Source organism: Miscanthus floridulus, chromosome 1, assembly GCF_019320115.1.
Source record: "Miscanthus floridulus cultivar M001 chromosome 1, ASM1932011v1, whole genome shotgun sequence".
Lineage (NCBI taxonomy): Eukaryota > Viridiplantae > Streptophyta > Magnoliopsida > Poales > Poaceae > Miscanthus > Miscanthus floridulus.
In genome coordinates this window covers 60160291-60174793 of record NC_089580.1, presented here as the reverse complement: position 1 = coordinate 60174793, position 14503 = coordinate 60160291, and the positions used below count along the sequence as shown (strand labels likewise).

General features: G+C 45.5%; 1 protein-coding gene across 4 annotated transcripts in view; it reads left to right on the top strand.

Moving 5' to 3' along the window:
* LOC136528654 (putative pentatricopeptide repeat-containing protein At1g13630) overlaps positions 1-14503 on the top strand; it is a 28875-nt gene that overhangs the window by 10608 nt on the left and 3764 nt on the right. For 2 of the 4 annotated variants that reach the window (XM_066521899.1, XM_066521713.1), the window contains one exon: positions 11266-11428. The exons of the other annotated variants lie outside the window; for them this stretch is intronic. The gene's annotated coding sequence lies outside the window, so the exon portion shown is untranslated. Of the gene's footprint in view, positions 1-11265; positions 11429-14503 lie in introns of those variants that run through there. 4 annotated transcript variants of the gene reach the window in all.

Below are 14503 nucleotides of genomic sequence, written 5' to 3'. Positions count from 1 at the left end.
AGTACGGCATACCTATTAAACTCAAGATAAACGGAAATATGAATTTGTACCACTTGAGTTGTTCTTTTGAATTGATGCCGTCCTTTCCAATCTTCATCAAGTAAGGGTGCTAACATGTTGATGTTGATCTTTTCACTTGAGCATAGCCATCTTGAGCATGTGACTTGATTCCATTCATCAAGTTTGAATAATCCCAGATGTATCAAGTCACTTCCATCAAATACTTCATTATAGATTTTATCCTTCACATAAATATGACCATCTTAGCTTGATTAGTACCTCAACTAAATGCAAGTACTTTCTTCTTCACCCTAGCTAGGTTCTTCGGCCGCCAAGCCGTCGCTTGCCCTTCACCCTTGCTTAGTACCTCGAAGCCTTTCCTTGCTATCTTCACCATCTCAAGCCATCAAGTCACATCTTGTGTTGAATCATCCATTCATATGTATTGTTATCTTTTTCATTTTAATTTTGCAAGCTTCAAATATGAGACCATTCCATATGCAATCCCTCATGTCTCATTAACTAATAATCATGAGCTTGCTTTCACATAGTACATAGAAATCCCACAAGAAATAAGCCTTCACATGATTTCCATTTGCATTGTTGTCTTGTGCTTGAACTAGATTGTTTATACAACAATACATCATTTTGGCTTTCATTAAGTACCTGTGAGATAACCTATTACCTGTTCACACTTAGCAAACGGGTTAGTCCTTTAATCATGTTATCATTCAATCATCCAAAACCCACAAAAGGGCTAGATGCACTTTCAATCTCCTCCTTTTTGGTGATTGATGACAACTTGATTAAAGCTTACAAAATGATATAAGCATTTAAACTTTTGGATTCAATGATTTATGAGAGGCTCCCCCTTAATATGTGCTTATGATTAGAATCCACAAAATGACCTCAAATGTCAATTGCACATACTAAAACAAATAGGAGACTCCCCCTAGATCATTGCATCCGTGGGGTGCATGTGTGTGTGACAAAGAAGAACCGTGATGCATATGACATGATATATCATACAAGAATAAATATAAAGGCATCACATCAAATATTTTCATTCTAGCATGCATAGTCCTTATGAAAATAAATATGACACATGTAATTCACACATAGCACTCATTACAAATTTTCTCAAGTCCAGAAACCACTGATATATATAGATAAAGATCATGTCTCAAGAGATACATAGATAAAGCATAAGTAAGTCTCATCTCTCTCATGATACAATCTATCTCAAATCCAAGATACATCAATGAAGCTCAGAAACAAACTACAGCCTGCAGTACATATCTTCAGGTACAAAGATAAGCAAATGAAACTATCCTGAAGCTTTAATCAGTCTCTCTCCCCCTTTGTCATCTATCACCACAGAGGTCCAACAATGACATACTAAGGACAAAGGGGCTACAAGCTGTCACGGAAAGCTGAGATCACTCATCATCATCATCATCTCGACCAGCATCCTCATCATCTGAGCGTGCAACACTGGCTGGACGAGAACCACCCACACCAGACGCGTCATAGCCACCAGACCCGTAGAAGCCACCACCACCTGTCAGGTCACTCCACCAATCTGTAGCATAATCGTCTGCAGTGCTGGGACGTGGCTGAGAGTGAGTAGGCACACGAGCCTGAAGTGGTAGAGTGTCAGGGTGCTCAGGTGCCTGCTGCTGCTGCTGTCGCTGTATGAACTCAACATACTCTCTATCATATCTAGCCTGCTGCTGCTCCTCAGTCTCAGGCTCACTAGCTGCCTCATCTGATAGAGGAGACCTAGGAGGATCAAGCTCAAGATTAGAAGCAATTTGCTTCAAAGTCCGAGTGTCCTTCCTCCTAGCCTCCCTCTCCTTCTGCTGCCTGGTCTGGATGTCACGGCACATCCCAAATATGGAGCTGAAAAGCCTGCGGAAAGGCGAAGGAGGACTGCCACGGCGTGAAGTAGAACGTGAAGGAGCACGCGGTGAAGGTGAAGCTCCTGCTGGTGCACCACTCCCAGGTGCATCTTCCTCTGGTGCTGCTGCTGCTCCTCCTGGTCCCGCTGGAGGTAACCCGGTCTCAGGCAGATCTGCAATAATCTTCAGGGCCTTGTGAATCTTATCATACTCAAATGTGTGCCCTGTCACCTGCTCAATCATATGCATGATATAAGGAGCAAAACCACAGCCCTTAAGGGGCCTCTCTCCAACACTCCTGATCTCGGACCAAATAAAGTCAAACACGCTGAAGGGCCGAGCATCAGGTGCCATCCTGTGGAGTAGGTTCCTGGAGTAATCAGCAATGGTGCCCTTGTCTCCACCCTTGCAGTCAATAGTCTTCCTGAACATCCTGTCCAGGTACCTGTAGGTAGGGTGAAGACCTAGAACCTTCCCCACAGCTCCTCTCTGACCACCAGGAGGATACATATATGCGAGCTGCTCAGGAGGTAACACCTGCTCGGTGTGGATCCTGTCCCTCTGGAGATCATCCTCAGAGAAGCCAAGCTGGGCGGCAAAAACATCATAGTCAACACTGTACCACTGGCCCTCAAGCATCCAGTGCATCCGCCTCTCATCCTCCTCAACGAACAGAGTAGCATAGAACTGAGCTACTACCTCTGTGTTCCAGTCATGCTGGAACTCCATGATCTCATAAACTCCTGTGCTCTGGCAGATGGCAATAGCATGATCAACTGAGGCCTTCTGCAACTCTCTAATATATTGCCAGTCAATCCACTGAGACCTGGCAATTACTGGGTTCCTGGTAAGAATCACACTGGAGTAGAAGTCCAAGTGAAAGGCGGTCTGGAAGCGGTGATCGTACTGAACCTTAGGTAAGTTTCTCGGATCAACCCTTCGCTCATCTCTAGCCTTCCTGGTCATACCCTTTCCCCTGTAGTCAACTCTGGAAACATAGGAGGGCACATTGGGCAGACGTGTCTCAAGAAGACCATAATGCATCCCCTGACCAGGCTGGTGCTGAACTGGAGGAACGGACTCCTCCTCCTCAATCTCCTGCTCCTCATCTGAGCTGTCACCATCTGATCCTCTGTCAGTGCTCTTTCTCTTTCTTTCATCTCTAGACTCCACTCTAAACTCATCAGTGTCTGTGTCAGAAGAAGAGCTCCCGGACCCCTCTGCATACTGAGCTGTTGCACTAGAGGCAGCCCTGGTGGACCTCCTGCTGGTTGGCTGAAATCCAGGATGCATATCCTGTCTCGCCTTCTTGTACTTCTCAAGTGCTGGATCATGCCTGTGCTTGGACCTCGGCTGCTGTCGTCCACTCATGGCTGCTGTCCTGTATCCAAATATTTCCAAATAATTTTAGATACATGCCCATAGCTTATTCTTGAATTGTAGTTAGACATAGATTCTTTTATCCAAGGTTTTACAATCACCTCGACACACCGTTGTCACAAGGTTTGCAAAACATAGATACAAAAGAAACTAAGCCTAACAAACCATTCAGATAGGATTGAGTCAGAGAACAGCAGGGAGTCTGCTCTGCTGGGCCATACCGGACACGTCCGGTAGCATACCGGACACGTCCGGTATGGGCGACCAGCAACCCTAACCGGGGTTTCTCGATTCAAACCACCACGGATCAATTCCAAACTTTGGGCATTGCTTCTATATCACCAATGTAGCATATTGACCGAAGGAATTTTAAAATCTTGCATTGACCATGTAGATCGGACGAGGTCCGTGATTAGGGTACCTTGAGAGGAGAGAAGACAGAGTGATGTGAAATCCAAATCCACGGGCCTTCAATTCTTGATCCAAGTCTTCTCCAATGCAATCTCCCTCTCTCTCTTTTCCTTGATGAGATCCTTGGTCGCCCTAGGGGAGAAGAAGGGCGTCGGCTGGTTGGTTTGGAGGAGGCAAGTCTGTTTGGGCCGAAGGGGTAAGCTCTGTTTTTATAATCCCGCTCATACCGGACACGTCCGGTAGCATACCGGACACGTCCGGTATACGTGGGCTGGCCCAAATAATTCCAAAATGTTTTCTCACTCTTCCAAACCCTTTCTCTGTTGTTGCTCAGTCCAAAAAGGTGTATGATCTTGATCCAAACCGAGTACTATCACTTTTCTTATCAAATGCCATCAATTTATTTTCTCTTTTCCAAATAAATGGCATAAACAATAATTCGCTTGCTTGAGAGAGATAAAGTGAGACAAAGTAGATTGTGGACTTAAGAGAGCCATGTCATGTGTGATTAGCCAATCAAACAATCAAGGAGAGCTATAATCATCACATGGCAAGGCTAGGTCACAAAGACCAAGATTCAAATAGTTTTTCAAATTCACACTTCCTACTCATGCTAGTTAGGGATTTTTGAAAAACATCTCTCCTATGTCACACAAATGCACATTCTAACATATACAGGGCCTTAGATGCACTTACAATGTATGTATGTAAACACATACCTTTGCCTTGAGCCCGCAAGAATATCACTAAGAAGACAAGCAGCATGATGATCTTTATGTTGACCTCAATTGCCAAATAATCATGCTAGATACATTTTCATCCAAAGAACTACAAAGAATGCTAGATAAATTTGTTAGTCCACAATGGTGCAAAATGGAAATTTAGCTCCCCCTAAATAAGTGCTTCACGTATTTTGAATGACTTTTAACAAGCACTTTTATTCTAATAAGAAATTTGAGAGCCAATTTTTCATTTTGACCATAAACCAAATAAGATTGCCATAGTTAAAAGTGAGTTTAAGCGATGCTCACAATCCACTTAGATTTGATAAAACACAAGCTTCTGAGTAAGTTAGGGATATATAAAAAATATATGGATCGAATACTCACTTGGAATACAATTAGTGTTCTGGTCCATGCAATACCGGACATGTCCGGTAGTATACCGGACACGTCCGGAATACACAGAACAGAAACACTGACTTCTGTCCCTGTCCATACCGGACACGTCCGATAGTAATGCCGGACACGTCCGATAGGTGAAAGACAGAACCAATTAAGTTGCTGCTTGTGATTCTTCGTTTTAACTGTAATATTTATTTATTGTATACTTGCATCTCAACAAATAAATTACTCTACTAGAGAGCTAATAAAAGCATCATATGGCAAACATGATGAATCTCAAGTGAAATTAATTAGCCACTTTCATTATTTCACAAATGTACTTATTTGTGAACTATAGAACATGAAATGAACAAGATGGCTATCCTAAAAGGTTTAGGTACGTGTTACCAATGGTGAGGATGAAATATATGAGATGTTCATCGTATTATCTTCGGGTCAACCATATAAGGGATTAAGATAAGAATTGGTTGATAGATTGAGTGAATATAGTCAAATTGCTTGCTCAACCACCCCGAGGTGTTCATCTCATCACCAAGTACCTACATCATTAACCTAAGCACACTTTGGTACCCAACTCTTGTTGGGTCCTTTTGAGTTAGTCAATAAGTGCTTAGGCACCCAAATAGCTTTAGCATTAGTTTGTGGTGAACACATCACCTTACTAGTGCTAACTCCATTTGTGGTCTTCCTAAGCATATCATTATAAACAAATGTGTTTGCCTTAGGAGTTTTACCATTTGGGCGTTCATAGCTTAGATGCCCCTTTCTTCTACAAGCATAACATATGCGGCCTTTGTGTGCTCTATGCTTGATTTGCTTGTATGGACATCTATCAACCTTGTGGCCCATCTCATTGCACCCATAGCATCTTCTAGTTGCAACTTGGGCTTTCTTTCTTGCTTCTTTGTACATTGGGCATTTCTTGGTAGAAGCCTTTTGATTGGCGGCTTCAACTTTGTTGGCCCAACTCTTGTGTGGACACATAGCCCACTCATGTCCATACAATCCACAACCATAGCACATCCTTTTTCTATGTTTCTTGCTCTTGGTTGTGTTGGCCTTGCTTGAGATGTGATTCTTTTGTTGGGCTTTGGAGGAAGCAAGGTTTGAACCCTTCTCAAGCTTCTTCACCATGTTATCACGGTTATCTTGAGAAGGTTGTGCTTTCTCCTTACCCTTCAATCGAATTACATCTTTCTTTAATCTTTGCACTTCTTCTTTGAGCTCTATGTTTTCTATAATATTTAGCTCAATCGAAGATTGGCTTGCTTGAGTAGCACATTCATTAGTACAAGAAATATTTAATTGAGATGGTGTACTAGTGAGCGGATGTGTGAGAGGTTGAGAGAATTTTACCGATGTAATCACAACCTCATGAGCCACCTCAAGCATGATGCTTGATTCTACTACTTCCTCATGAGAGCACTTTAGATGATCATAATTTGCTTGTAGCTCATTATACTTGCTTGATAGTTCATCTAGCCTTGCCTTGAGCTCAAAGTTTTCCTTCTCTAGTTGTGAAACACTAGAAGAGGAGTTAGTAACTAAAGCATGCTCAATTGATAATTTTTCATACCTCTCATTAATTGCCTTTAGCTCTTGCAATTTGGAGATGAGAAACTTTTCTTGATTTTGAAGCGATTGCTCTTGCTTCTCAATCTCTTCTTCAAGCTCATCATTCTTTTCAACTATCTTCATGATGATGAACTTATCTTTATGGTTGAGATGATCAAGGTTGTAGTTGTCTTCAACTTCAACATCACTCTTATCTTGATCATCTACTTGTGCTTTCTCCTTTTCTTGATCTTTCTTGTTATTCTTCTTCTTGCTTTTCTTGGCCATGAGACACAAGTGATGAGTATCATGAGATACTGAGGTTGACTCATCACTTGGTCGCCATCGGGCTTGAGCATCGCTGCAAACAGCTGCTTGCTGGTCTGCTGCCTCGGCCATACCGGACACGTCCGGTATGTGCAGGCAGACAGCACGTCATGTGCTGCTTACACCTCTTGCTCCGGCTCGGTACTCTTGAGGTCTTGTGAGGCTTCTTCGCTGTATGAAGATACAATGGACACACTTTCCATTGACTCGATCTCAAGTGCATCATCACATTTGGATTTTCCATATAAATCAAAAAGTCTAGTCCAAATGAGATGAGCACTCTCCGGAGGTGGTTGTCCATTGAATATTGCCTCATCTTGAACCTCTACACTTAATGTACTTAAAATGACATTAATAGCTTGAGCATTGAGTTGCACGCATATCTCTTCCTCTTTTGACAAATTTTTGTAGTTGCTCCAATCAACTATAGAAAGAGGTATGCTTGCATCCACAATATGCTCAACAAGAGGACTAATATCTCTAAAAGCATTGAGTACATTAATTGACCAAGGTAGAAAGTTTGAACCATCATTTTGGAGAAGCACCGGCTCCAACTCGACAGGCGTCGACATCCTTTTCTCACGGCGGTGAAGCTTTAGGTGAGAACCAAGCTCTGATACCAATTGAAAGGACCTAGGACGCCGCCTAGAGGGGGGTGAATAGGCGTTTCTGAAAATTAACACCTTTAAATGCGGAAACAATTAGAAAGGGGGAGTTTCTAAAATGGAAACTCCAAATCAAGAGTACTACCACCCCTCACAAGTTAGCCACAAAGTAAACAAGGTATAAAGAATATATCTAGAAGCTACAACCCTGCAACACCAAGTTAGAACAGCGAATAAATATTTTCAGTGGAGGCAGGAAATACCGGACGTGTCCGGTATGAATACCGGACGTGTCCGGTATACACGATTTCTGCAGATCAACCCCGAACTTGCTCCTTTCGATTTCTATCTTCAAACCAAACTGTAGGCACCTAATGGAGATGACAATATACACAGAGAACCTGCAGCACAGCTAGAGCAACACAAATATCAAATGAAATGCGAATTAAGACACGATATTTGTTTTACCGAAGTTCGGACTCGTTCGAGTCCTACTCTCCGTTGAGGGGGCTGCGGGCGACCCAGCGAAGGTCAGCCCTAGAGGGTACCACGAAGGTCACTCTAGCCGGAGTCTTTTCCAACTCCTTTTCCTCCTTCCACTAAATGATTCCGAGGCGGCGGAATCGACCGTTACAAACTTTCCGAAACAACCACAATCTCTCGGTTGCTCTCCGGCGACGCCTAGCCGTCTAGGACCGAAGAGTCCAAGAGTAACAAATGCGAATCACGAGATTGACAATATGCACAAGTGCTCAAGTGGTGGCTTGCTCTCTTTTTCAAATTCTTTCTCAACCCACAAATTGATTTTGCAATTTGGATCACACACTCACTAAGAGAGGGTTTAGGAGAGTTGGCAAGGCTCAAAAACGTGTGTCTATCACAGCAGAATCAGCAGCCTCCAAAGGTGGAGGCTTGGGGGTATTTATAGCCCCCTTGAAAAACTAGCCGTTTTATAGCCGTTGCAATACCGGACATGTCCGGTATGCATACCGGACACGTCCGGTATGACTCACACTGCGCCAACGGTAACTAAGTTACAGTGAAGTTGTGAGGTGTCGGAACTCCCGAAGAATGCCGGGACTTCTTCCGACCGTCGGAACTCCCGACCCTCAGTAATTTTGAAAAACATGTAACTGAGTTAAAGTTAGTGAGGTGTCGGAACTCCCGACACATGTCGGAATTCCCGACTTACGTCGGAACTCCCGACTCTCACGGCTTTTGAAAACTAGCCGTTGGCCTTTGGTCATCCATACCGGACACATCCGGTATGAATACCGGACATGTTCGGTATGACCAGGACAGTGAACCCTCCAAGTCAGTTGAAGTGCGACACGTCGGAACTCCCGACCCATGCCAGGACTCCCGACCGTCGGAACTCCCGACCTGCGTCGGAACTCCCGACGAACCAACCCGAGAACAACAGGTATACAGCTGCTGGACAAATACCGGACACGTCCGATATGAATACCGGACACGTCCGGTATGAATACCGGACACGTCCGGTATTGCCAGACCAGCAAGTGATCAGTTAGCACTTTTGTCGCTCAAATACTCAAAACTCACATGGGTTGGCTTGAGCACTTATGAAACATTATCTATCAACATGATGCATCCCTCTTAATAGTACGGCATACCTATTAAACTCAAGATAAACGGAAATATGAATTTGTACCACTTGAGTTGTTCTTTTGAATTGATGCCGTCCTTTCCAATCTTCATCAAGTAAGGGTGCTAACATGTTGATGTTGATCTTTTCACTTGAGCATAGCCATCTTGAGCATGTGACTTGATTCCATTCATCAAGTTTGAATAATCCCAGATGTATCAAGTCACTTCCATCAAATACTTCATTATAGATTTTATCCTTCACATAAATATGACCATCTTAGCTTGATTAGTACCTCAACTAAATGCAAGTACTTTCTTCTTCACCCTAGCTAGGTTCTTCGGCCACCAAGCCGTCGCTTGCCCTTCACCCTTGCTTAGTACCTCGAAGCCTTTCCTTGCTATCTTCACCATCTCAAGCCATCAAGTCACATCTTGTGTTGAATCATCCATTCATATGTATTGTTATCTTTTTCATTTTAATTTTGCAAGCTTCAAATATGAGACCATTCCATATGCAATCCCTCATGTCTCATTAACTAATAATCATGAGCTTGCTTTCACATAGTACATAGAAATCCCACAAGAAATAAGCCTTCACATGATTTCCATTTGCATTGTTGTCTTGTGCTTGAACTAGATTGTTTATACAACAATACATTATTTTGGCTTTCATTAAGTACCTGTGAGATAACCTATTACCTGTTCACACTTAGCAAACGGGTTAGTCCTTTAATCATGTTGTCATTCAATCATCCAAAACCCACAAAAGGGCTAGATGCACTTTCAGGGTGGCCGCCTTGCTCCTCGCTCTATGCCGCAGCTAGAGCTTGAAGCATCGGCTACCGACCTGCGAAGGAGGAAGGAATAGATCAGTTAGAGATCTCATCAAAAAAAGAAGAAAGATGGGGATTAGGGTTAGCCGGTTAGGGTTAGGGTTAGGTGCTTACCTTCGCAACCGGAGCCCGGTGCCGGAGAAGAAGACGACGACGGCCCCGCGGACAGAGAAGACGACACAAGGTCAGCAAGGACGGCGAGCGGCGGAGGAGGGACAAACGGGGTCAACAAACTCACATAATCACCGAGATCTAGATGGGAGAAAGGTAGATGGAGAAGGGAGAGGTAGAGAGGGTGAGGAGCACGCCGGCAGCGGCGGTTCGAGGTCACCGGAGTCGGGGTCGACGACGACACAGTGGATACGGTCATACGGCGAGGCGAGAGTGCGAGCGGCGGCTGCGGCGCAGTGGACTGGAGAGTGGAGAGCAGGAGAGGAGAAGAGTCAATCGAGTGATTTAGGTTTAGGGTTTGTGAGGGGCGCGGGCGTCGGCTGCCTGCCTGCCTCGCGCTTATATGGCAGGGGGAGGCCGGGAGGCCAAAGCGCCGTTGGCCGCTGGGCCGCTAGCAGGCCGCGCGGGAGCCGGGAGCTGCTGTCGGGCCGACCTCGGACCGACGGCTTATTACCGTGCCGGGCCGTGCCAGCCCGCGGGCTTGCGCAACGGCCCAGGCACGGCCTGTAGCTGCGTGCCAGGCCAGCCCGGGCCCAGAGACCCTTGTGCCGGGCCGGACTCGTGTCGGGTCAAATTAGCGGGCCGTGGGCCGGGCTACCGGGCCTCGGGCTGCATGGCCAAGTATAGATGGCAGCTGCCTGAACTTCTATCATAGAGCAGTTCCATTTTCTAGCATCGATTTGTGTTTTTGCACCAACACCTGTGTGTTATGTGTGGCAGATTAGTTTTAGCTCCTTTTTGCTCTATAAATTTGTAATAGGTAGCAACTCTTCACGTTATAGTGTTATACACAACCCTTTAATCAGCTGGTGATTGCTTCCAATTTTGTGCACAATGCTCTTGTTGAGGACCAAACCTCCTAATCAGAGTCATAATACAGCCGAAGGTGCTATTTTCATATTCATCGACAGTGGTTTACATACAAGTGTCTAGTGAGTACATTTGCTGATGTGTTTGTTCAAGGGTTTTGTGGGCTTTATATAAACTTTGTTGGAAGCCATGTGAGGACTCCATTGATTGATCGTTAATCCCTTCGGGTTTTTTTTTTACGATTATACAGTACAACGCAGACACTCACAACCCACGCACACTCTCCCCTTCGAATACACGCATGTAAACCCTACCCCTATGCATCTTCGAAGATTGGGCCGGCAATTCTCGAGATTGACGAAATCATCAAAGGCACCTCGCTGTAGACGGGAACGCCGTCTACCACTGAAAGCACGACGTTGTTAAATCCTGAAAAAATTGCTTTCACGGGGAGTTAAACCTAGAACTTGAGGTGCTATAGGCTCTTGTAATCACTAGGCTACAGGTCCTTTCGCAATCGCTAATCTCTTTGTTGCTGCAGTGCAATGTGTTAAAAGAAAATCGTTGTTCCTCGGTTCAATCCCCGGCAAAAAGAAGAAACATGACAAGAGCTGTTGACTGTGTTGAGATCCCTAATTAAGTTGTTCTCATCGGTTCATTCCATGAGGTCTTGTGATGTATATTTGTAATAGTTGATGAACTCCGTATTTGTGGACTTCCTAATGATTAGGAAAAAAAAATATAATTGTTCTCGTGTACTTGTAGTTTTTTTGTGCAGCCGTACACTATTCCACACGGTTGAATTTGTGCGGCTGCTTAATTCACGTGCGAGAGCCCACGGATTCAGGTACACATGTGGCTTGCTTGCTTGTCTGGTGGGCCGAATTTTTTATATTTTAGCTTTTTTTTAAGTTTCTCACAAATAAACTCCTGGCGGAAAGAATTCAGAAAATAAATCCTTAGCTCGGCGTCATTGGTGCTGGCGTCGAGCCGAGACGTGTTAGCTCGGTGCCAGCATCAATGGCGCCGAGCTAAGGGTTCATTTTTTAAATTCTTTCCGTCAAGAGTCTATTTGTGAAAAAACTTTTAAAAAAAAACTAAAATATAAAAAATTCGGTCCGGTGGGCAACGCTTGCTCTGATAGCCCTGTTCCTAGAGTAGGATCAGCCTGTGGGCTCAAAAAGGATCAGAGGCGTATTAAGGATGGTGTAACTTTAAGGGCCAGAATCGGATTGAGCTGAATGAAATCAGTAGGGGTTGGGCTCAGTCCCAAATAACCGATAGGATTGGAGTGGGGTTGGGGTCGGATCCTGGCCCATTATCAGGTAACTGGCTTATCTTTTAGATATATATAACCACACAATTTTTGTAATGTCTAACTAACATCAGACCTATGATTGTTTTGTACGATATAAAGCTCTTACTGATAGGAATGATGTTCTGTATATCCTGGTGCACCATCAAGTATTCAAGGAGGATTACTAGTAATAGCAGTAGCAATTAAAGAATGGGAAATGAAGTGCCGGCCCATATGCCATTTGATATCTTTCTGTTTTGCTCCTATTCAAGAGTCAGAATGTATGTCTGCTTTCGATGAGCAGAGTTTAGGAGTCCTTTATCTGAGTGTTTGTTTAGTTCGCGAATTTTAGAAATTTGGCTACCGTAGCACTTTCGTTTTTATTTGGTAATTATTGTTCAATTATGGACTAATTAGGCTCAAAACGTTCGTCTCGCAATTTTCAACCAAACTGTGCAATTAGTTTTTTTTTTCGTCTACATTTAATGCTCCATGTACGTATCGCAAGATTCGATGTGATGGCTACTATAGCACTTTTTGGGAAAGTTTTTGAGAGCTAAACAAGCGGTGAGAAGAAATGTGTTCTCTTCTTCATAAACCCATTAATGAGACAGGCTGGCAGATGGCGCTAAGAATTTAATCTGAGCCATCAGCATCTACAACCACCACTTTGACGTCGGTGGCTGGAGCTTGCAATGAAGAAAGATAGCACAACGTAGTGGGGTGCAGTCTGCAGTGAGGCTGTGGAAACAATACATCGACACCAGAAGCTCACCAGAGGTACGGTTCTATGAACTAATTTGTGGCTCATAGAATCACCGGCTCAAGCGAGTGAACCACTCATCACATCAGTCTTGTCGAGCACCCGCTAGTGTTGTCGAGCACCCACTAGTCATGTCAACCACAAACGAGCGTTGTCCGTCCCCATACACTATGGCTGAAGCTAGAAGAAGAAGAGAGAACACAGCAAGATGTAGGCACATACAAGGTGTAGTAACTAGATAACATACAGGGCTGACTCTGCGCCGACCACTGTACGTGCCGCACACAATACAAGAAGAAGGTGAGCCGTGCGACGCCTGCACCTGCAGCGGCTACAGTATCACAGCAGGGGGCCTTTCGACGCCGTCTTTCCTTGTTGTATTCACACAAGGTAGCAGTAGATTATCTAACAATCTTCCTTTAATCCTACTGCTAACCTTTGTACCTCCTCCATGCCGATCATCTCCTTCAGCTTCGTGAGTCGAAGACATCCGAGCGGCTTGGTGAGGACGTCCGTGAGTTACCGACCAGTTTCGACGAACTCGATAATGATCTGCCCTCCATCGACACAGTCCATGAGGAAGTGGAACTTCACGTCGATGTGTTTACTTCGGTCGTGCAGAACCGAATTCTTCGCGAGGGCGATGGCAGGCTTGTTGTCCACTATCAGTGCTGGTGGGTGAGCTTCCACGCCGGTCAGCTCGCCCAGCAGCCGGCATAGCCACACAACTTGGCACGCAGTTGTGGCCGCCGCTACGTACTCTGCCTTGCACGTAGATAGCGCCACCACCTTTTGTTTTAGCGACAGCTACGAAATTGGGGCCGACCCGAGGAAGACGAGCACGCCAGAGGTGCTCCGTCGTCCGTCGATGTCCCCCGCCATGTCTGCATCGCTGAACACAGTGAGCTGCAGCCTACTTCCGTCGGTCTTTGTGAAGATGATCCCTTGATCCACCGCCCCCTTGACGTAGCGTAGTAGCCGCTTCACCACAGCCCAGTGATCCTCTCTGGGATCCTCCATGAAGCGACTGGCGTAGCCCATGGTGAACGCAATGTCCGGCCTCGTGTGGACTAGGTAGCGCAGATCGCCAACGATGCTCCGGTAGAGTGTTGCATCCACCTTCGCCGTGGTGCTGGCCTTCGTCAGCTTTAGTCGCTCCTCCATTGGAGTCACACATGGCTTGCACTCAGCCATGCCGCTCCTCTCCAACAGCATGGAGGCATACGTGCTATGACCGAGCGTGAGTTCCTCCTTCCCCTGTCTCACCTCGATGCCGAAGTAGTAGGAGAGTGCGCCGAGATCGCTCATTCAAAAATGAGCCGCCATCTCGCGCTTGAAGCTATTGATGTCCTCCGTGCGCGCGCCGATGACGATCAGGTCGTCCACATACACGCCGACGATAAGCTCCTCCTTCCCCCGTCATCACGTGTAGAGCACGTGCTCGGTTGCGCACCTTTGAAATCCAAGCTCGCCTAGCGTGGCGTCAAGCTTGGCGTTCCATGCTCGAGGAGCCTGCCACAGCCCGTAGAGTGCATTGCGCAGTCAGAGCACCCTGTGCTCCTCTCCCTTGACGGTGAAACCTGGAGGTTGCCTGACGAAGACCGTCTCCGCCAGTTCGCCGTTGACGAGGGCCAATTAACGTCCAAGTGATGGACGCGCTAGTTCTTTGCTGCTGCCAAAGCAAGTAGCAAACGGACCGACTCCATGCGTGCTACTAGC